Source organism: Peromyscus californicus, unplaced genomic scaffold (genome assembly GCF_007827085.1).
Source record: "Peromyscus californicus insignis strain IS unplaced genomic scaffold, ASM782708v3 Scaffold_22__1_contigs__length_63687245, whole genome shotgun sequence".
NCBI classification, from domain to species: Eukaryota; Metazoa; Chordata; class Mammalia; order Rodentia; family Cricetidae; genus Peromyscus; species Peromyscus californicus.
In genome coordinates this window covers 22,200,988-22,226,151 of record NW_026294525.1, presented here as the reverse complement: position 1 = coordinate 22,226,151, position 25,164 = coordinate 22,200,988, and the positions used below count along the sequence as shown (strand labels likewise).

Below are 25,164 nucleotides of genomic sequence, written 5' to 3'. Positions count from 1 at the left end.
AGTTACGCTGCCATCAGAACAAGGCACCGCAAAGCCAGGGACAGACCACACCAGGAGATTTTTTTTTTTTTTTAGAGCTCCACATAGTTCTGTTCTGACTAGAATCTTATTTAGCAGCCTTAATGAGCGCATTAGCTGCGACTTAACGCTAAGTTTGAATGAAAAGCACAAGGCTTTGACATGTTTCTCGGCAACAGCTTTTGACAAAAACGACGTGTTTGTCTCTAGTTTTGTAGTGGGGTTCTTCAGTGGGAAGTCTCTTGAATTAAAACATCCTCTTTGGAGGTTTAATTTTTCAGCTTTTTTTTTTTTTCACATACTCCTTACTGCATGCCCCCAACCCAGGTGTGGGCTTGCTGGGCCCAGATGCAGTCACTGACCTGTGTACAGGGGTGTCCACAGGACAGCAGCAGTGAGGCCTCGTCATTCTGTGGGGAAGACATAGGAGATCTAAGCCAGTCTAGCATCCCACAGCCCAGACAGCATGTCCCCCCCCCCCCCCCCCCCCGTGGTTGGCCTTCATGTTTCCTCCACGAGCTATGGAAACGCCATGAGGAAAAGGCAGAGAAGTACTGAGACAGATGTGAGGGCAGCAGGGAGGAAATGACAATCTAGAGCAGCAGTTCTCAACCTGTGGGTCGAGACCCTTTGGGTGATCTAACGACCTTTTCACGGGGAGGTCACCTAAAACCAACAGAAAACAGATATTTATGATTCATAACTGTAGCAAAATGATAGTTATGAAGTAGCAACAAATATAATTTTATGGTTGGGGGGTCGCACACGAGGAATTTTATTAAAGGGTCTCAGCATTAGAAAGGTTGAGAACCACTGACTTAGAGGGTTTCACTGGCCTCTACTCCATCTCCTTTCCTGTGTTGTACAGCTCAGCACCCCACAAGTGTGGACACAGCAGACTATAAATCCCTGTTTAATTATGTAATCAAGTAGCATGGGTCACCGAGTCAGGCTGATTGTGAAACCTCCAGGTTCAGAGCATGAGGAGCTGGGGAGCAGCATGCTCTGAGAGTTCACTGGGTGCATTCTCCTGGCACCAAGTGAGGGAGACTGCACCTCAGTGTGAGCTGCTGCTGGGGATTACTGAACCCACACAAACGTTTGGCCTCCATGGAAACAGCAGGAATACAGGCAGCTCTTGTCACCTAGTTTGGGGCACTGAGCATCCTGGCTGGGCTGGCCCAACCACTGCAATACCTCAACACCACGATAAAGGCCAAACACCTTCCGTCTGTCCATAGATATCTTGTCAAAGTTTTGGGGGCTGTTAAGTTTTGCTCCTGCTGAGACAGGAGAAAGGATGGGATGACAAACTCTTGTTGTCAACTGGCTACTGTGTTGAAACATGGCTCTGCAGATTCATGCTAGGGTAGCAGACTGGTAGAGAACACCAGGATGTTCATCCAACCCTGGAGTTCACAGTAGCATGGGACTTCATGCAGAGCCATGGAACTGAGTGTCATCTACTGTAGCAACAGACCATTCTGAGTGGGCATATTCATTGGGTATTTTAGACTTGAGGCCACGGACAGATATGACTTCATTGCTTTCCTCCCTAAATATGATGGCAAGCATATTTCATGGAAGACCTGGGTGACTTCCCATATCAGTTAATAAAGTGAGAAAAAAGTTAAAGGAAAATAAACTCATAAAATTTTATTCTTAAATACCCAGAAACACATACTTACCTGCCACACTCTCCCTATCAACACACTAAAAAAAAGGAAGAACTATCTTTTCTTGGGAAAGATATTGCAGATGTGAGTTCATAAACTGGGATGAATCTGAATGCTTACTGGTGTGGAAGGCAGCTAGAAGAAGAGTCCAGGGAAGCAGGGAGGAGAGAGCTGTTGAGGGGCTTCCTAGGGCATGTGAGATTTGAATCAGGCTGAGGGTGGGACCCAAAGGACTGAGCAGAGGGACTGAGAAAATGAGTTGATATAGAAAATTCTGTGAGATTAAAATGATTTTGCTATCTCATCTTTTCAGAAAACAAGCGATCCAGAGGAAGCAGATTCATGACTTGGTGGGAGACCCTTGTTCAGCAGAACATTTTTGTAGTTTAGTTGTTCTGTTGATCTGACTCTCAAGACATACACTGGGACTTGTGGCCCACACCTAAGTAGCCCTTGGGTCTACAGATGTGAACCTAGCTGGTATGGGGTCTTGAGTAGTACCAACCATATCTCTGTAGCCATGAGGTTTGCATGTTTGCTGAGGAGAGGAAAAAACAATTTGCTGGGCTGTCAAACGACCCAGAAGTGATTGGAAAAAAGAAACGGAAAACCCATGTGGTGAGGCAATGGGAGAGATAAGACACAATGGAGAATTGGAGAAGACCTCTTGGGAGTTGTGACCGCAAACAGAGGAGTCCTAAAGAACGAGAAGCAGCCCGTCTTGGAGTGGGAGGGGCACATTCCATGCAGAAGGAAGAGGAAATGCAAAGGCCCTGAGGGGCTGATATTGACACATACTAGGGACAGAGAGTAACACAACCAACTATAGACAACTGAAGAAGGCTGGGAATGGAAGAGGTGCTCTTCCCCAGGAAAGAGCACACCAACTGGTTGTCCAGTGCCAAATGGTCAGTCCTAAAAACATACATACAGGTAACATCATACAGACTGAGTCGGTTATATTTATGAGTACATGTGTATATACATCTATGCATACAATAACAATTCATGTAAAAAAAATCAAACAAACAAAGGGCCATGAATTAGAAGGAGAGTGGAGAGAGGTATATGGAAGGCTTGTCAGGAGAAAATGGAAGGGAGAAATGTTGGACTTATAATCTCAAAAGTAAAAAAAAAAAAGACAACAAAAATTTTTCTGTTGTAACCTTTCTTATAAAGCTGTTTAAACGTGAAGTGCACCTGACAATAAATATGTCCTTTGTGTACAAAAAAGAATGAATGAAAGAAAGCACAAAGGAAGGAAGGAAAGAAAGAAAATAGTGATGATTCAGGGGAGAAATATTAGAAAGGGGGGTCTAGAGTGGTAGAATAACCTGGTAATAGGGAGCCTTATAATTCATAGTGAGGTATTTGAACTTTATTGATGTATTTAATAGGAAAGCAAGACAGGAACTTGGATGGAATAAACTTTAAAAGTGGTATAAATTAAATCCTGCTGGGAATCACAGGTCTCAGAACACCTGTGATACTAGTTAATGGATAAGATCTGGTCAAAATGCGGTCTGTAGCTGGTATTTCTGAAACAGACACACCCAGCTGAGAATTTGGGGGTCTTCCCTTAATTCTACTGCCTTTTATTTTATTTCCCCAAGCATAATGCTGTACCATGACTATCCAAATCGTGTATGTATATTCCATTTCCTAAGCATGTGTGTGGTCACGAATGATGGCCAAGTTTAAGATGCAATGCATTCTCCATATGGCATACAACATTCTCGGTGGCTCTCCTGAAATACCACGTCTGGTGTGTGTGCTGCAGACGATCTGAAAAGGAGACAGGGGAATCTCAATTTTTGTTCCAATCCAGCCGTACTGAGAGGCCCTGGAACTCTGGTAAGAAACAGCCCTCCTTTTCCATCCCTGTGACAGAACAGAAACTTGGGTACTAAGTCATTATTTCACAGCCAAGATTTTTATCTCCAGTCTGTGTCTCACTCATTTCTGATGAAATGTTGAAAGTAAAATGTGTGCTTGCCCACCCCACCCTTCTTCCCTTTAAAATGCATGGATTTGTCAGTTTTGTTAACAACAAAATCTGTTGGAGATTTTGACGATGTACTAACTATCCCTTCACACCTCGACGTGCAGATGGCTGAGTCTAAAGGGGCAGAGAGTGTGCTGAATGGGGTTGGATTTAATGTGTTTGGACCAGGAGGAGGTCTGTGAGACCCTGACAGCACAAGTCAACCAGAGCCTGACTGGCCAAGACTGCACTGCAATTATTCTCTTCAAAGGTCAGTCTGGAGGGGTTCTGAGCTGCAGCAGAGGACCCCACCCCCAACTTCTGTTGTCTCATAGCTAGACGATGATCATGGGGCCAGAAAGGTGGTGCTTATCAAGAATTTGACTTGTCTTGCTCTGTCACATGGGGACTGATGAGAAAGGTCCAGGTAATTTGCATTGCCGCTCTTGTCCTGACATCTGATCTTGGAGCACACTAGATCTGGCATCTACCAGTTGGCCATCTATCACAGATTCTGCATTTTAAAGTGTCTTAAATAGAAACTCACAGCTCAGGGAGTTAAACTAGAAGAATATGGGTTTTCGTTTATTGTTATTTTGAGACAGGGTCTCACCAGGTAGCCCTGGCTGGCCTAGAACTCACGATGGAGACCAAGCAGGCTTCCAGATCACAGAAACTTGCCTGCTTCTGCCTCCCAAGTGCTGAAATTAAGGCATGTGTCACGCTACTTTGCTAAACTAGAGAACTATTAGTCTCTGTTGCAAACCTTACAAATTATTCAAAATAGCAAGAAGAAAACTCAAGTAAGTAGACAATTCTTTTTGAGGTCACAGTAGAACCAGGAGGGGAAGTTATCTTTCTTTTGCTAAATCCTCCCAATCCAGAGTCACCCAAGCAAGTCAGTTTCATGGTCACACCTCCCCCCAAGACCCAACCACAAATTTCCCACTGCTCAGTTACTTAGGAAAAAAACAGAGGCCATTGCCCCTCACTATACTCGCAGTGTATTGGGATCCCCAGGGCAAGTGACAATAAGGTCATCCTATTTGTATTCATCCTCTGGTTTAAAGTATGCTATCCCAAACCCCCCTACAGCTGTACACAATGCAGCTAGACATCAGGCAGCTAGCACAAAAGGTACCAGTTTTACACACACACACACACACACACACACGGCTCCCACTCCACATGAGAGACTACAGCAATCCCTGCCGATGTTCACACTAAGTCTCTGATTCCTGTTTAATAACCTTTGAAAGCTTGTTTGAAGAGTTTTCCAGCTCTGAAGGGACTGAGAGTACAAAGAAGTAAAGGGAATCAACGTTCCTACGGGCTGGGAGCCACCGGCCAGAGCTAGCCTTAGTTACTCTTTGATTGCTGTGAAGAGACCCCACGACCGAGTCAAAGGCAACGCTTGTGAAAGAAAGCATTTCATTGAGGGCTTGCTTACAGTTTCAGAGGTCAGCCATGATCATCACAGCAGAAAGCCGACAGGCATGGTGCTGGAGCAATCGCTGAGAACGTTACATCCTGATATCTAGGCTGCAGGCAGAGACTGAGGCCATACCTGGGCTTCTGAAACCCCCAAACCCAGTCGGCAGTGACACACTTCCTCAATGATGCCACCCTACTCCAACAAGGCCATGCCTCCTAAATCCTTAAAATCCTTTCAAAGAGTTGCACTCCCTGGTGACCGTGCATTCAAAGACATGAGCCTATGGAGGCCATTCTCATGGATACCACCACAGACCTAAAGAAACCACAGAAACAACCAGAAAACATACAGCTCAAAAAGAAGTATGCAATAGACGGGCTTCCAGGTTGATTTACAAGGCTCCATGACTTGGCAAACTGTCAAAAACTTATTACCACAACTGAGGTTAAAGGCATCCCTGATTTAACAAGAAGTGCCTTTATCTTGCCCATCTGATTTGAAGAAACGGTGTGTCACATGTTATCAAGATTGGCAAGGGTTATTCATTAACGAGGCCATAGCTGCTAAGACTGCGCTGCTCAAGATTGTCACACACAAATGAAAACGCACCTGTCCTCAGTAAAATCCAAGGAGCTGTTGGGGTTACATGTGCACAGTGTTCCCTGAGCATCCATCCCCAGACAGTGCCCCCAGTACTGGCTCCTCACTTTCATTCGAGGGCTGTTAAGCACTTGGGGACCATCTCAATCTCAGTTTTACTTCAATACAGTTCTGAGGCTATGAACACTTTTTAACTAATGCTCACTTCAACTACGGCTTTATTTAGACACTCAGCAAATCTTTCCTGTCAATACTGATTCTTTCCCATGTCCTTCCAAAACTCGACACCCCGCGTCAGCACTCTCAACTTCCCCTCCTCGAAGAGTTGTTTGTTTGCTACTAGGAATTTCTTTTTATCATACAATGTCACTGACCATACTGGGCTTTTCGTTGTTCTTGTTAATGTGTGTGTTGTATTTCTATGGTTTCTCCTCATAAAAAGTAGTTTTCATTAAAACAAAAAGTATATGCAGTTCTCTGTGGATGAAAAATAAAAGTAACTTAGAAACAGTCCATTTTCTGTTTCTATAGTGAAACACCTGAAATACAGTAATTGATGAAGAATAGTATTGAGATCATGGTTCTGGAGACTGGAGATTCGAGACCATTGTGTTGGCATTTGCATTGTGTTTGTGCGGGGCTTTGGTGCTGCGCCTTACTCTACCAACCAGGTTCAGTGAAAGTGAAATCCCGTTAGCTCAGGTTATCTTCTTCAAGTAAAGCCACCAGTGCTACATTGGGGTCCCACCCTATCATCTCTAATCTTAATTCCTCCCAGTAGCCCCATCTCCAAATGCTGTCTACATATGACTACGTGAGTTAGGGACAACACATGGCCTTTTGGAGGATATTCAAACCCTAGGAGAAGCTAAGGATATTACTTTTTCCTTTTTGTTACTTTTTCCTAGTTTTTTGGTTAGCGTGCAGTGTGACTGGCTTCACCACAGCACTGTCATACCTATGTGTCGCTATACTCTGTTCTTCCTCGCCTCCCTTCGATCCTCCCAAGTCTCCACCAGCCAACCCTTTCTTCTGCTTTGTGTCACACAGATTCAGTTACCCTCTGTTCCAGTTTCCCTTTGTCTCGGGTGTGTGAGTGTATGTGTATTTGTATCTGGGAGGACTTGTTTGGAGACCAGAGGTCAATGTTGAATGTTTTCCTTGATCACTCCTCACCTTACTTCTGAGGCAGGGTCTCTCACTGAAGACTGTCTGGTCAGAATGTCTCAGAGATTGCCCTGACTCAGCCTCTCCTTTGCTGGTATTGCAGGTATGTGTCTCCATGCTAGCCTTTTAAATGGTTGCTGGGGATCCAAATGCAGGCCTTATGCTTCCAAGATAAGCATCTCTTTCTTACCAACTGAGCGATATCCCCAGCTGCTATTCTCTCCTTGAATTCTCTTTCTCTCTTCTTATGGTCCCCTTTTTACTTTTGTGACCCATGCATACACTCATGTAACAGATACATATAAATATATATGACTCAGAAGTACAGATATCATGTTTTCTTTTATATGCAGAATGTAAACTAAAATAAGTACACAAGTATGCCAACATACAAAAATTAGTAGCCTTTCTACAAACCAATAATACTCTTGGTGAGAAAGAAACCAGGAAAAATAAGTTTCACATATGATAGCTTTAGAAATACCTAAGAGTAAATATAACCAAAGAGGTGAAAGACTTCTATGATAAAAACTTGGAGATTGAAGAAACATTTGATGAAGATTCTAGAAGACAGAGAGAACAATTATGCTCATGGATTGGCAGAATTATAAAAACAGATATTACTAAAGGTATCTGTAAAATCAACACATTTAACATCAAAATTACTATTACATTTTTCACAGATCTGGGAACAATCTTAAAATTCATATGGAAACACAGAAAACCCTGAACAGTCAGAACGATTCTAAGCAGTAAGAGCAATGTTGTATGCATTACAACACCTGATCTCAAATTCTACTAAAGGCCATAGTTACAAAAACCTCATGACATCAACACAAAACAGACTTTCGGATCAGTGAAAGAGAAGAGAGGACTCCAAAACACACCCCGGCTAAAAGCACCTAATTTTGACAAAGATATCAAAAATATACATTGGGCACACACAAAAAAAGCCTTTTCAGCAAACAGTGTTAGAAAAACAGATATCCACATGAAGAAGAATGAAGTTAGATCCTTCTCTGTAGCCCTGCACAAAAATCAATTCAAAATGGATCAAAAAACCTTAATGTAAGACCTGACAGCCTGAAACATTACAGTACAACATAGGGGAAAATACTTGAAGACATAGGCATAGTCGGAGGCTTCCTGAAAAAGACTCTCATCACACAGGAAGCAATTTCTAATAATTGACAAATGACATTACACGAAATTAAAAAGCGTTCGCACAGAAAAGGAACAATTCATCTAAGTTAAGAGATGATCTACAGAATGAGAAAAATTTGTTGCCAACTAGAACAAGACTGTGTGTGTGGGGGGTTAATATCTAGACTAGAAGATGAGTTGCAGAATGAAATACCATAAAACAAGTCTTTCAAATGGACTAATGAACAGACTTGGCAGTTCTCCAAAGAAGAAATACAAATGGTCAATAAGCTTGCCTAAGTGTTCAACATCCTCAGCCATCAGAGAAACGCAAACAATAACTACTGTGAAATTACATCACCCTGGTCAGTATAGTCATGCAAAACAAAACAAAACAAGAACAGACAAAACAAAAACAAAAATCAATGGCAACAAATGCTGATCAAGATGTGGGGAAGAAGGAATCTCTATTCACTACAGGTAGACACATAAACTGGTGCAAGCCCATGACCTCACTACCCACTCCTCTTACACTCAAAGGATGCAGCCAACGTACCACAGAAATAAATATGCACCCACGCTCACTGTCACACTGTTGTGGAGTAGCCTTTTTGTACCCTGTGAAGATATGTCACTCTGATTGGTTTAATAAAAAGCTGAATGGCCAATAGCTAGGCAGGATTTCGGGGGGCAGAGAGAATGCTGGGAAGAAGAAGGAGGAGATGCCAGGGGACACAGAGCAAGCAGCATGGGCATTATAAAGGTAACCGAGCCACATAAAAGAACGCAGATTAAGAGATATGGGTTAATTTAAATTATAAGAGCTAGCTATTGGCTGAGCTTTCATAATTAATAAGTCGTCTCTGTGTCATTACTGGGGAGCTAATGGTCCCAATGAGAAAGATGCACAATACCGCATTATTCACAGTAACTAAGAAATAAAAGATGCCTACATGCCCATCAACAGATGAATAGATAAAGAAATGTGGCACACATACGCAATGGAATTTTGTTCAGCCATGAAGGAAAATGAAATTATAATATTTATATAGGAAATGTATAGGACTAGAGATCATTGTGTTTTTCTCCTTTATTGGCAATAGACTTCGCATGGATAGCCTTAATAAAGGATAGCCTTAACAATATTGAGATGTGTGCCTTCTATTCCTAGTTTCCTTAGACTTTTATTGTGAAAGAATGCTGATCTTTGATCATGTGATTTCGGTCCTTATGTCTATTTTTGTGTCACATTAATTAGTTTACAGATGCTGGACTAACTCTGAATCCTGAGATGAAACTAACTTGGTCATGGGTTATGATTCTTATATGTTCTTAAATTCAATCTTCACGTATTTTATTGAGAATATTTTAAACATTTATTATTATAATTATTTATATTTATGTTTATTGGTTATTTGACAGTTTCATACAATGTGTTTGATAACATTCACTCCCCCATCTCTTTCCAGATTGACCCCTTCTTTTCAGTCCATATAACTTTGTGTCCTTTTATAAAGTCTTCACCCATCAGGACTGCCCAAACTATTGGAGCATAGCTACTTCCCAAGGACCACACACTTAGAGAAAAATGTCTCTCCTTCTTCCAGAAGCCAGCAATTGCCAATAGCTCCATGAGTATAGATAGGATTCACTATCCCACTCCCATGTTTTTGCTGGGATTTGATCTGTCTTGGATTTTCATAGGTTTTGTGCATACTATGGCAGCCACTGTGAATTCCTATGTGGAGCTGCCCTACTGTGCCCAAAGGACACTATTTCCTTATAATTATCCATTGCCTCTAGCTCTTGAAATGCCTCTTCCACAATGATCCCAGAGCCTTGGGAGGAGGAGGTGCAGAGTATTAGTTCCCTTTAGAGCTGAGCATTCTGCAGATTGTCTGCATTTTGGCCAGTTGTGAGTCTTTGTATTAATCACAATCTATTGAAAATGCAAGCTTCTCAGATGAGGACTGAGAGATGCATTGATCTTTGGGTATAATGATAAATCATTGTGAGTCATTTTAATACTATATTCATTTGGCAACCTAGAGCCTGTGACATGTTTACCCATGTGTTCTTGACCTGATAATGGTACCAGGTATGGGTTTCATCTTGTGGAGTAGGACTTCAATCCAATCCGAAAGTGATTGTTTACTTCCCTTGTATATGTGCCTCTGTTGTGTTAGTTGGAAAGTCTTGGTAGGCAGTTATTATTGTAGCTTGGAAGGCTCATAGCTGGGCAAGATTTCTGATTATATTTTTCCTTCAATACACATGCATTGCACCTTGGAGAACTATGAAAGCCAGCCAGTAGGGATGAAGCTTCTGGGTCAATACCAGCTTGATTGCTCTATGTTCTAGGATTCGAATATGTGTTATCTTCAGCAATATATACTTTTATTTATTTATTTTTTGGTCTTATATATCTTGAATTTTATCTGTTTCTTCTAGATTTTCGAGATTTGCAAACAAAATTTTTCAGATCATTTTTCAGGGATCCTTTACGTTTTACTGGAATATGTTACAACATCTTTTTCTCATCTCCAGGTTTACCAGTTTTCATTTTCTCACTCTTTCAATAGGTTAGTTTGGATAAGAAGTCGTCAATATTGTTTATCTTTTCAAATGCCCCTCTTTTGTTTGATTGATTTTATGTACTGCTCTTTTAGCTCCCATTTCATTAATTTCTGCCCCATCTTGCTGCCAATTGCTTTTGCACTTGGACCAATGATCTCAGAGAAGACACAGACAATCAGAGGAATTCAAACCTAGACTTTCAGAGGAAAACTTAGCAACACAGGGAAAAAGGCAAAATGGTTAAGAAAGTCAACAACATGAATGGAAAAGTCAGCTACATGAAAGAAAAATCCAGAAAGAAAATTGAGATCGTAAAAGAAAAAATAACACACACACCAGAAATGTTATAAATAAAAATTCAGTAAATCAAATGGAAAACATCATCAATAGACTCAGCTAAGCAAAAGAAGGAATATCCAGATGAAATATGAATGTGCAGAAATGATATATTCAAACATCAATCCAGGAAAAAAAAGGGAGTATGACCACAACACCCAATATCTGTGTGTGTGTGTGTGTGTGTGTGTGTGTGTGTGTGTGTGTGTGTGCATGTATATTCATAGGCTAATGCTTGCTGATGCCCATGGGAGTCCCATCTCTTTCTGAGTGAATAGGGAGGAAGGGTGGATTGAGGGAGAGAGATGGGTGAAGGGACTGGGAGGAGAAGAGGGAGGGGAGGCTTTGGTATGGATATAAAATAAATAATTTTAAAAAATCCAAGTCTAGAGAGATGGCTCAGTGGTTAAAAGCCCTTGCTGCCCTTTCAGAGGACCCGAGTTCAGTTCCCAACATCCTTGTCAGGCAGCTCACAACTGAGTGTGACACAGGTGTTGAGTCTGAAACTCTAGCTCCAGGGTGTCTGACCTCTGGACTCCTTGGGCACCCGCACTCATGTGCACATACCCACATACACACATAGGTGCACATAATTAAGAGTAATAAAAATTTTTTAAAGACTCCATAGGCTAGAAGAAACAGCTGAGATTAAAACTAAAGGCACAGAGAATCTATTCAATGAAACCATAGCATTTTTTTAATTTAGAGAAAGAAATGGACATCCAAACATAAGAGACATTTAGAACCTCAAATAGAGATGGTATTATATATATTATATACTATGGTATTATAGTTAAAAAAAATCTCAATTATGTAAATTAGAAAACAATACTAAAAGTTGTAAAGGAAAAACACTACCTCACTGCAAAAGGCAAACATATCAAAATAACATAAGATCTTTAATCAGAAGCCTTAAAGCTAGAAAAGCAGGGAATAATATATTTTGATCCCTGAAATTATTACTACCAGCCAAGATTATTATATTCATCATAGATACCTCCTAAATTTTATGGAGAAATAGGAACATTTCAAGGCAAGTATAAACCAAGGGAGTTCACGGACACCATTCCTGCATTGTGTAAGATACTTAAAGAACTGCTACACAGAGGAGAAAGCACAACAGAGTCCATCATGAGAACCTAGGAAAAGTACACTTCATGAGAGATGTGCACAGGGGAAAGAGGGAGGAGTACATCATGTCCAGGACAGCAAACCAGAAAGCTCCTAATACTAACAGGGAGTGGAAGACAAGTACCAACAATCCAACCAATCAGAACAACACCCAACAAAACCACAGGAAACAGCAAGCCTTTCTTGATCATAGTTTTAGGTGCAAATAGTCTCAGCTCAGCAATCAAAAGGCACAGAGTTACTGACTGGATTGAAAAAAAAATCAACTATTGTCTCCAAGAAACATACGTCACAGGTTAAAAAAGTCATAAACTGAAAGTCAAAGGATGGAAGTCCCACAACTAAGTAAATAAATAGATGCCCCACACAACCTTAGATAGCTCTTTTCATATCTGATAGACTCCAAACAAAACCTTGTCAAAAGAGCTGAAGAAGACCACTGAATCAGGAAGCTATAACAATGAATCAGGAAGCAGTAACAATTGTACATTCACGCATACACATTCTGAACATTGGGCTCCCAAATTCATAAAATAAACACTAATGAGCATAAAAGATCACAAAGGTACTAATCCAATAATTCAGCAGGTGACATATCCCATTCTCACATCTAGATAGGTCATCTAAACTATCTTCAATAAAGAAACTTCAGAGTTAAACTACACTAGAGAGCCGACAGACTCAATAGCTATCTAAAGAATATTCTACTCAACAAACACAAGATACAAACTCTTCTCAGAAGCTCAAGGAACATTCTTTAAAATATATCACATTCAAGTCCATGAAGCAAGTCTTAACAAATACAAAAGAAGAGAAATGTCTTAATGCCTTATTGATCATATTAGAATAAAACTAGAAATCAGAAACTAGTGACACTATACACATGACACAAATGCTAAAGATGGAACAATGTATCATGTTTTTTTTCTTTTCTCCTTTTTTACTTTTTATTTTTTAGAAAAGAGTTTTAGGTATCCAGGCTGGCCTCACACTTAACTATGTAGCCCAAGATGGCCCTAAACTCCCCATCCCCTGCTCCTAAGCACCGAGAATAGAGATGTATGCTATCACACCCAACTTGAACAATACATTTTTCAATGACTAGTGGATCATTACGAAATTGTGGGTGAGATTTTAAAATTCCTAGAATCAAATGAAAATGAAAGTACAATTTACAAAAGCCATTGAGGAATAGCTAACATGGTTCTAAGAATAAAGTTTATAGCTAAGTGCTTATACTGAAAACTCAAAATACCTCAAATAAATGACTTAATGATGTACCCAGAGGTCTTCAAAAACAAGAACAGGGATATAATTTTTTTAAAAAGATGATGTCTATTGAGGAGTAAGTTGTTTGTCTCACCAAAGTTACAAAATGCTATATAATCCTGGGCACACTCCAGTCTCATTCTGGAAGCTGTTTATGAAGAAAAAACAGAAAGCTCAAAACCAAAATGGAGTCTGTAAGAGCTGCTGCTTCAAAGAAGACAAGGAGCTGTGTCCTGGTGTGCTACAACACCCTACAGGAGATCAAGAGCAATGCAGTACCTGAGCCTGCCATGGGGTTGAGAATATGCCTTTGGGAAAGAAATAGACTCCGTAACTCTTCATTTATGCCTGTCTGCAAACAAAAGCAGCTATCCAGAACAGCACTCTTGATATTCTGAAGAAAGCAGAAAAATATTAAATGGCACCAAATGATTTGTAGCCTACACTCAACTGTTATTTCTGTAGCCAAGGCTGTTGGAATGAACCACCAAGTGAAGGGACAATTGAAAACAATTAAAAATTCTCCAACAGAACTTGCCTTTCTCCATCAGGTACTGTGGTTGTTTTTCACCAACCTTTGTGTAACGTGGATACACAGGTCGCCCGCACACCTGACTCTCACCAATGTCATCAATCCTGCCATCAGACGGACGTGTAGCTAGGAAGGTTGTCTTCGTCACTGGCATTCTGAAAATAAGTAATAAAGAGTTGATTGCTGCTTGATGGAATGGGTGACTTACTCCCTGATGTCAACATGGAACCTGTTCATTTGTGGACAGTTGTGTTCCTATTGAAGAACACTAAAGAGAGTACAAGAACCAAGAATGAATGGGAACATTGCTGCAATAAAAAAAAGAAAGAAAGAAAGAAAGAAAGAAAACTAATTTTCAATGATATTTAGCAATCTAAGTATATGTTTTCTCTGGGGTGTCTATGACTAACCAAGCCAGTGATGAGCAAGCAAGCATTGAAAAAAGTGTAAACACAAGACAATTTCAAATAAGTTACAATGTTGTGTTTACAATATCAAATGAGTTACAATGTTTTGTTTCCAAATTAAACTTCCAATTAAACATAGTAAAAGAAGCAGGGGTTTTGTTTTACTTACATTCCTCTCTCAAGACTCATGGAACAAGTGTCTATCTTCAATGAAATAAAGAAATAGCCACACACCCCAAGAAAGCTGAATTTTCTAGAAGTTCTAAGGCCTTGGCTAAGTAAGTTGAGCAAGGAGGCTTGAGATCACATCATAGCTAGGTAAGATGACATTCCTGGATCTTCAGTTCAAGAGAAGAGGTCCAGGAACCAGAGAGGGGGGGAATGAAGACCTGCCTCTCCAGAGGCCCAGCTCCACAACCCAAGAACGGCAGAGCCAGACTGCTTGAGCCTCTCAAGCTGCTAATTCCTTTCCCTTCAAATACATCTCCCCTTTATTTGGTGGTAAGGATACATGAACATTCAGGAAATTCCTTTAAGTTGAAAAGGACAACTTGTTTACAGGTACTTTCTGTTGCTGAGAAAGCACGAACAGAAGAAACTGATGGCAGTAGGTAGAGGGCATTGCATCACAAGGCTCACCAAGAGAAGCAGGCTGCTGCTATGAAGACTTCTAAACAGTGACAACCAAGAAATGATAATCCTGAAGATGAAAAGAGGGAGTAGAAAAGAGGAAGAAGAGAAGGAAGGAAAAAGGGAGAAAGGAAGGAAGGAAAGAAGGGAGAAAGGAAGAAAGGAAGAGAAAGATTTAAATAGTACGCAAGAGAAAGCCAAAGTTACAACTAGTAAATTAAACTAAAAAGTTACAACTAGTAAATGCCTATAGTTGAACTATTGACTGGCTCTATTAACTGAACATCTAACAATGTTTATTATCATTCCAATAAAAGTATGGCTTTTCACACCTCTGTGTTGACTTTAGATGACATTAATCTTTTATATGTGAGATATTCTGGCAATGGCTCGCCTTAATTTCTATCAGCATGTCTCAATGGTTTTGTAGTATAAATGTGAGGCACATGTATGTGGCTCCATTGAGAAGTCTCTTCTTGAGGTTGGGGAAGGATCCTTAAAAGAAATGTGAGTGACGTTTTCAGTTGACATTAGGCTTTGCTAGAATTTTTAATAGAGTATGCTTACTCTTCAGGGACAGGATGACTTTTGAAAAGATCTACAGGACCAAGTTCTGCTATGAGGATTCCTAAACATGGGGTCAGCCAAAGACATAGACAAGGGAAGAAACAAAATGTGAGAAATCACAAAAACATAACTCAGGGTCAGACATTGCATGCATGATGGGAAATTTTTTTAAAGAAAATATCCTTGTTCTAAGAAACTTTGAAGATAATTATTTAGGGGTCAGACTTTGAGTCTTATATGGTTGAGCATCATATAAGCAAATGATTCTTGGGCATCTACTAGTTCACTGTTCTGGTTGCTGAGTAATTTTAAAAAAAGCACCTGAATTTATCATGAGCTCAGGGACAGACAGAAGTGAACTGTTCCTAAGTGCTAGAGTCATTACCTGAAGCAAGGGCTAATCATGCCTGCCAGCTAAAAGTTCTGCAGACAGGAATCCCTTCCCCTTCCTTTCCCTTCTCTCTACAATTAACTGGCTGGTATCAATCCTTTTAATCCAACCAAGCACATGACCTGGAATGCATCACTTCCAACCTAGTTGCTTTGGGCTCAGAGCAAGACAGGATTCTGCCTAGGGTTAAGAAGCGATGGCTTTCCTTCACAGTAGACCTGTTTATGACCACATGCTATGCTGGAGTCTGCACTAAGTCAGCACATGTCATTCCTATGATTTTGTTATAGTAGGCTGGAGAGGAACATCTGAGTCTGCTTTCCTTGTGTGGGGGGAAGAGGTGTGGACAAGTGCAATGCGTTTGAGTGAAGGGTGGGAATGATGGAACCTCACAAGCCAGGAGTTGGGTGGGAGTGAGGCAGAAGCCACAGCTGATGCTAAACCACAAGTCCTCACTTTCCACTCAGGACTAGGGTGTTTTCTTATTGTAAAAAAAAATCAAAGCTGAAACTGTCTCCCCAATTTTTAAAGTCAGGATTGTAATTCATCCGATATCTTTACTCAGCAGCCACGGAGCTTTAGGGAGATCTCTGGCAGGGACATCATGCCAAAGGGTATTTGAGGAAAGGAACCCTGCATCATCCCCCCAAGGGCTGAAATAACCGGAGAATGTGAGGATTTGCATCACTCTAGCTGCTATGCAAATCAGAGCGAAGCCTGCTGGGTACCCTTGTTTATTTTGGTAAATGTGTGGGCAGTGATGGGAAAGGGGCTGTTTAAAATGTATGTGAAACTTTCAGTTACAAGTTGTTAAACTCTCCAAGAAGGAACTTAGATTCCCCAGGGATAAAATCAAACCTTACTTTAGAAATATGTAAGGCATGAACATATTTAAACTCTTTATTGAAAGTTTTATTTTATGTATATGGGGTGTTTTGCCAGCACATGTGTGCCACATGCATGCCTGGTGCCCAGAGAAGTGAGAAGAGTGTATGTAATCCCCTGGAACCAGAGTTACAGGCAGTTGTGAGCCACTCTGTGTGTGCTGGGAATCGAGCCTGGATTCTCTGGGAAAGCAGTCAGTTCTCTTCACTGCTGAACCATCGCTCTGGCCCTGTATTTAAATTCTTTAAGGTCAGGTTGCTGGCAGTTTGAACAAAGGATTGGGAACTTCTCCAAATGTATAAGACAATGTATCTCACCGGAAGGGAGAATATGTGTGCTCCTACATAAAGCATGCTTGCACTCAAGTATCATAATTCTTGTCCTTCTAGGTCTGGCTATGGCTTCTGTTAATCTAATCTTGATGCTCCAACCAACCAGGACTTCAGGATATAGAACTTATCTGGAGTTTGTCTCATCTCTGAGATTGCCCTCATTGTATCTGGGCTACTGATGTTTGGTCCTCAACTTTTCCCTTGTCTCTATCACTGAACTCCCATTGGTTGAACTACTCAGGATTAATACAAATGTGCTTTTGACTCCCAACAGCTGCTTCCCTTAAATTTAGCATCACATAATTGAATTATATGAACTTTCAATATCAAGTTCTTATCAACATTAGTGGGTGTATTAGTTACTTTTCTGTGCTGTGATAAAACACCACGACATGCCAGGCAGCGGTGGTGCAGGCCTTTAATCCCAGCACTTGGGAGGCAGAGCCAGGCAGATCTCTGTGAGTTTGAGGCCAGCCTGGTCTACAGAGTGAGTTCCAGGACAGCCAGGGCTACAAAGAGAAACCCTGTCTTGAAAAACAAAACAAAACAAAACAAAAAAAAGAAAGAAAGAAAAATAAAAAAACTACCATAAACAGAAGGAAATTTATAGAAGGAAGAATCTATTTGGGCTTACAGTTCCAGAGGGATAAGTGTCTATCATGGCTGGAGCAGGGTGGCTAGAACAGAAGCCTTACATCTTCAGATGAAAGAGAGCAATCGCAAATGATGGGCGTCTTTCACTCTCAAAGCATGCCTCAGTTCAGACGTCCTCCAACAAAGCCACACCTCCTAAATCTTCCCAAACAGCGTCACCAGCTGAGGACTAAGTGTTGAAAGACATGAGATGATGGGGCACATGCTCATCCAAAGCACCACGGTAGGGGAAAACAAACAGAAAAAAAAAAAAAACAGATAATAAGCCTATTTAAAGAAATAAATGGGGTGGGAGAGATGGCTCAGCAGTTGAGAGCACTGGCTTCTCTTCTAGAGGACTCATACTAGATTCCTGACAGCCACATGGTGGCTCAAACTGTCTGTAACTCCAATTCTAGGGCATTGGATGCACTCTTTGGGCCTCCACAGATACCAAGCATACATGTGGTGCATAGACATATATGTCTATGAGGCCAACCACTCATACACATAAACTGCAATAACATTTTAATTTTAAAAAAACACACATATGAAAAGAGATTGATTCAACCAGACCTACAGCTATTGCCAGGCTTCTGCACTTAAAACATCTGGCATTGACCACATGACGAGAGGAACACAGCTATGGGAGAAAATAAAAATTCTCCAAGGAAATCCAAGTACATGTGGAAATTTAGTGTGTGCACAGTGGGAGAGTCATATTAAACTGCCAAGACAAAATGAGGGAGACTGTGTAGCCGCTGGGAAAAAGATAAAATATGCATCTCACACCAAATACAAGAATCAACTCTGTACATAACCATTTAGTGTATACAACTACCAGAAGAAATAAGGGTGAATCCCTCTTTAACCTTCATATGGAAAGTCAAGAAAAATTAAATAAATAAATGTAGAAAAAAATTAAAAGACTGAAAACTGAAAACTAGGGTTCCATTAAAACCAAAAAGACCATGTACAAAAATCAAAAGATAATTGACACATAAGGAAAAATACTTGTAACACATACCACAGGCAGAGGACTATAAGCTTTAATACTCAAAGAATTCATGAACTACCAGAGACCAAAGCAGCAAGCACAGGGCCTAACACAGGCCTGTACCAGGTCCTCTGTATATATAGTGGAGTCTTTAGCTTAGCTTTTTTTTTGTTTTTGTTTTTCGAGACAGGGTTTCTCTGTGTAGCTTTGCGCCTTTCCTGGAACTCACTCTGTAGCCCAGGCTGGCCTCGAACTCACAGAGATCCGCCTGGCTCTGCCTCCCGAGTGCTGGGATTAAAGGCATGTAGCTTAGCATTTTTAATGGGACTCCATAGTGTGAGAACAAGTAGGTCTCTGACTCTTGTGCCTGCTCTTGGGACTCTTCCTTATGTTGGGTTGCCTTGTCCAACTTCGATATGATGGTTTTTGCTTTATCTTATTATAGTTTATTTTGTCATATTTGCTTGTTATCTCTTAGAAGTCCGTTCTTTTCTAATGAGAGATGAAAGGGAGTAAATCTGGAGGGGGTAGCAAGGAGGAACTGGGAGGAGTAGAGGGAGGGGAAACTATAATCAGGATATATTGTATGAAAAAAGAATCTATTTTCAATAAAAGGAAAAATAAAAAAATATCTAAAAAAGAATTCATGCACTATCGAAATAAGTGGAAAACTAAGAAAACATTATGCAAAGACAATTTCAATATATGTTAAAGTATGCATGACATTTAGAGCAATAAATACAAGCTAAAACTGCAACTTTTCTCACCTCTTTGAAGTATGAGAACACCTTCTATTGGCAAGGCTAAAGAGAAGCAGGTGTGCTCACGCATGGCTGGTAGAGACAGATGCAGGCTGGCATAGCCCTTTCTGAGGGGAATTTGGTAGTGACTAACAAAATGATTCACATACTCACCTTCAAAATGAGCAATCCCACCTCTAGGAATCTCCTTTGAAGATACATTTCCAAAAATACATACTCAATTTATTCTTTGCAGTATTGGTTGGAAACAGCTCAGATATTCGTGAGAGTAGGTGAATAAACTCTACCTCATACAGATATACAGTCAACAAAGCGCTATGCAGCTGTGAAAAAAACCAGTAAGTATTCTATGACACATGCTGTGCTTAGTAGGATATAATGCTTGCGGAAAAGGGAAAAGGCTGAAGAAATTAACAAAATGTACATAATCTCTTTGCAACCGATGGAGACCACTACAGAAAACCGCAACCAATCAAAACGCAGAGTTGTGAAGCCTATTCCTAATGGATATATCTTCAAAACACTCATGCTCCCAAGGCTCAGGTAACGCTGCCAAAGAGGGGGTAGTGGAAAAATTGTAAGACCCAGAAGATCAAGGAGTTTTGTTTTGTTTTGTTTTGTTTTGTTTTTTTTGGTTTTTCAAGCAGGATTTCTCTGTGTCATTTTGGTACCTGTCCTGGATCTCGCTCTGTAGACCAGGCTGGCCTGGAACTCACAGAGATCTGCCTGGCTCTGCCTCCCGAGTGCTGGGATTAAAGGCGTGCGCCACCACTGCCTGGCCTCAAGAAATTTTCTGTGAGACTTTGTCTCCTAGTGATGTCAGAAGCTACACCCATGAAGTCTCACCAACATGACTGCTCAAACATGAACTGAACAAGGATGGCACCAATGAACATACCAAACTGGACAGAGAAAAGCCCACGAGGCTTCAAGCCTACATAAATAACTATAGGCAGCTGAGGAAAGCTAGGCGTGAAAGAAGTGATCTTCCCCAGTGCCAAAGAGTCATCCCTGAAAACACACACACAAGTAACATTATGTGGACTCAACAGGTTATCTTTAGGAATATTTATGTATGTACATATATGCATGCAATAACAATTAGTGAAAAAAGAGGCCATAAATTTGAAAGAGAGCAGGGAGGGGGATGTAGGAGGGTTTAGAGCGAGGAAAGGGAAAAATGTTTTAATTAGATTATAATCTCAAAACCTACTTAAGTAATGGAGGAATTATCAAAAAGATACAGGACTCACTTGAAGGAGTTATTTTATCCTGAATATGAGGGAGCTTAAACAAAATAATGTCAGAAATAGGCTGTTACAGAATAAAAATATCCATGATTTTTGCCAGGCATGGTAGTACCTGCCTTAAGCCCAGCACTCTGGAGGCAGGGGCAAGCAGATCGCTGTGAGTTGGAGGCCAGTCTGTTTTACATAACAAGTTCCAGGTCAGCCAGGAGTACCATAGCGAGACCCTGTCTCAAATATATAAATCTAGATTTTTTTCTCCTATAAATCACTACAAAAGGCAATAAAAAAGAAGAGAAAGCTTTCTGTCACAATAGAGTTCCAATAAGCGATAATGAGGGTGAAAGGCAGTATCTTCAAATACTCCACAGCAATCATGATGTTAGGAAAGAATCATCGATGGAGGGTAAAATTAGAAGGGAGGATAGTCACATGGTCTCAAAAGGTATTCCCAACAAAAGCTAGCCAGTTACAGGGAAAACGCTTTACAGTCGAGAAATCCCGGCTGATGTCACTTTAACCAAATGATCCCAGTCAGTGTCAGTCGAGGCTGGACAAGTTAACACTGGGCGCGTCTTGCTATGAAACAGTAAGAAACTCACAATGTGACTTCGAGAGCAGTTTACAAAGGCACGACCCAAATTTATTCACGAAGGAACCTTAGAGGAACCCAAATTTTAAAGACTGATTTTAAAAAAAGTCTGGCCGGGCGGTGGTGGCACACGCCTTTAACCTCACCACTCGGGAGGCAGAGGCAGGCGATCTCTGTGAGTTCAAGGCCAGCCTGGTCTACAGAGCGAGATCCAGGAAAGGCGCAAAACCCTGTCTCGAAAAACAAACAAGCAAACGAAAACCAAAAAAAACCCAAAACCAACCAAACAAACAAACAAAACCTGGCCAGTATTTTTTTAAAGAGTCATTGATGACAGAGGAAGACTGAGGAGGCATTCTGGACTTCAGCGACAGACACCGAGCAAGCAAAGCAGCTGGGATAAAGACGGAAGGAGGCCTTTGTGCTCCAGGTCATGCACGACAGGATTGGTCTTGGAAGAGACATGACAAGAGCGTGTGTGTCACCCTGGCTGAGACCCGGGAATTCAGCGGGAGAAGTGGTAAAATTTGCATCAAGCTTGTTGGCCACGAATAGAATCGTGCCAATATTAATTTCCTGGTTTTGATCACTGAAGTTATGTAGGCCGTTAACATTTGAGAATCTGCTGCACTGTTTGGGTGACTTCTTTATATGGGTAAAACTCATTTGAAAATGAAAGTTTACATTTCTATTTTAAAAGTCTTAAGACAGCAGCAAGGACAAATGAATTATTGTTGAAAATCTAGCATAATATATGGGGCTGTTTAGTAAGCAAGACAGCAATAGTGCAGGGTGACGGGATGGGCTTTGAAACCATTCAGATATGGGCTCAACTCTGGCCTTGTGTAATGCAGACTAGTTAATCTCTATAAGCTTCAGTTTCCTTGCCTGTGAAATGGGTGGTCATAATAACACCTACTTTATATGATTTATTATTACTGCCAATATTTATATCTATATGATGATTACTTCTAATATTCATAAGGAACTTATTTTAAGCTCAGCCAACAGAATTTTTAGCAGTTGTTGTTGTTATTGTGATGATGGGCCACATCAATGACTAGCTGACTCCTTGTAAACAAACTACCTACTGTGTACTGACAGGTCTCCTAAAAGCCAGAGAGATACCCCATAAATTATGCTTCTAATATTTTTGAGGTACCTCCCTGTAACTAAATACCACACATGGACATTTGAACTTACAAAACTCACAAACACCAATTATGTTTTTAAAAACCTGATTTATAGGTCTCTCTTGAGGTTTGCTTTCAATTTTTGGAGTGGCAGGTCTATGCCACAGGACAATGGTTTATGTATTGACTTAAGCAGACTTAGAAGGACTACCACTGGGCGACTTAAGTCTGTGGAGACGCTGGCTTAATACTAAGTCTTAACAACATCGACTCTTCCAGAGGGGCAAAGAGAAGCCAAACTCCCTGGCTTGTCTTTTTAAAGCACACTCTGAACTACTCAGATGTGATGACATAGACCAAATATTTGAGGTTAAGGATTGCTTGTAGGTTCATGCCTTCTCCTTTAATCCATTTCTTGAGATAAGTCCAGGATAAATAATGAGCAAGCACAGAAGGGTGAGTGTGGCTAAACATGATCCCATTCCAGTGCTAAGTCAAACACTGAGATGTCTGGTGTTTCTAACAATGCATGCGTTTTCGGAGAAGGATGTAAGATCAAGGGTCTTCCATGGCAAATATTCCATTTATAAATAAGGAGTACAAACCATCACAAACAAAACATGCCACTCTGCTGTCTTGTAAATATTTCCAATAACAATTTAAGGCTAAGAACAAAGGCTAAATTCCTGAATAAATCCTCTTATCTTCCAAATCTGGTCTCAGGTTTTAGAAACCCTCACTTCTGGATATTAACCAAAGAGAGTTTCCATCCAGCCACTGAGGAGGGCAGGTCAAATTCATGCTAATTTTAACCTAAGCAGAGACATTTTCTAATCCCTTTCTGAGTCCTTGTTGATCCCTGTGTACTCTGAGGGTGGATTCCAAAGCACCTTCATGTGCTTGGAATGGACTTCTAACTGTAGCTAAGATCCAGAGTATCAAGCCAGTATTATCTAAGTCATTGTCCCCATCCCCATGGTCATCCAGCCTCCCAGTTCTACAATCCAGCCTCCAAAGCAGCAGACTCCATTCTTTAAGATTCCTCTTCATCTTGGCTTTTAAATTTCATGACTAGAAGCTTCTTCCAATGGGTCCTTTGTTTTTCTGATTATCCTTTTTCTTCCTTTTGTTCTATTTTATTCTACTTATTGTTTTGTTTGTTTGTTTCAGAGCGGGTCTTGTTATGTATCCCAGGTAGGCCAGGAACTCATTTTTCAGCCCAGGTTAGGCTCCAATTTGTGGCAATCCTCCTGCTTTAGACTCCCAATAGGACTCTCTTATTGTCTGTTAGTACTGTTTTTGCTCGTTGCTCAGTTTCATTTGAGGGAGAAAAGGTTTATTGTGCCTTGTGAACCACTAAGGTAAGTTTCATAAGTAGAAGAACTCTGCCTCATGTAAATTATATGTGTCATAATTAGGGTATAAATTTTCACTGAATCAGCAAATAGTACTATATTCATTATTACTTCAGTTAAAATACATCTTGAGCAATTCAACACTTTATGTAGTTCCTATAAATTGCATAATAAATGTGAAAAATCTTCATTTATAAAACAAGAGGACTAATTACCTCAGCTTGTTTTCATAATTCTCTTGCTGTTGAGGATCACTCATTAATTTCATCCAAGTATTAGCCACGCCTTCGGATGGGCTAGAGCTGTATACATGATGGAAAAATCCACCCCCTGCTCTGACTTGAGTCTCGTTTCCTTGAGTTATCTGGTGCTACTTTCTCCAGTTTGTTTCTTACATAATCATAACACCTGGACTTAATTTGGAACTTTTATTTCTGAGGCATTTTCAGATATATCATATCATTTGTTATGCTGATTATACACGCTGAGAAACTACCGGTGAGTCACGTGACCAAGATCAAAACCAGAACTACAATAAGAAAAGTCCTTGGATTTAATAGTCATGTTCTTTCTTCATCGCCATAATTAGTAAGCTCTCCTTTGGGATGCAATTAACTGTTGGAATTGTATTTTGCTTACTTCCCACACTGTTCAACTTGGGGGCACTCCTGTTGCATAAGGTAAAGGGTGTCTCTTGAGTTTCCGAGAGAGGAAAACAGCAGAAGCCGTAGTTGGTTACTGTACATTTGGCCAACAGACATTCAGTGAGTGCCAAGTACAACACATTGAGCCACCTTCAGACAGTAGAGCAGTCAAGCTTACACAGCTCAAGCCCTCATTGGGTAGAGAGTCCTGTGCAAGCGCAGGTCAGTGTTACACAACCTAGGAAGCGCGGATGAGCAGGCGCAGCAACATACTTGGGTTCCCCCAAATGATTATGTCCATCAGGACGCAGAATTGAATTTCTCAGATTGCCTCGATCGTTGTACACTGGCTGAAATTTATCAGTCTTGTTTTTCCTCCTCATTCCCCAGGCAGCATCCCTTCATTTTAAGTTGTCACTTCCAAATAACTCTGCATTTCAGAGGAGATCTCAACACTGCCATAGGCACAGACCACTCTCAAAGATCTGATGGATCCTCAGTGGTCCACTAAGCTCGATAAATTTGCCCTCCCCTAAGAAGTAGACAGTTGTCCCTATTATATCGCCAGTGGTGCAGGACAGGACCAGACAAACAAGTGCCACAGGGTGGATTTCTTCCTTAGAAATACACACCTTTAATCCCAGCACTCGGGAGGCAGAGCCAGGCGGATCTCTGTGAGTTCAAGGCCAGCCTGGTCTATAGAGCGAGATCCAGGACAGGCA

The 25,164-nt window shown here is 40.8% G+C and overlaps 1 protein-coding gene across 1 annotated transcript in view; it reads right to left on the bottom strand.

Moving 5' to 3' along the window:
• Positions 1–518: 518 nt before the first annotated feature.
• Adat2 (adenosine deaminase tRNA specific 2) overlaps positions 519–25,164 on the bottom strand; it is a 55,072-nt gene continuing 30,426 nt past the window's right edge. The window contains exon 8 of the mRNA XM_052751083.1: positions 519–14,023. The gene's annotated coding sequence lies outside the window, so the exon portion shown is untranslated. The remainder of the gene's footprint in view (positions 14,024–25,164) is intronic.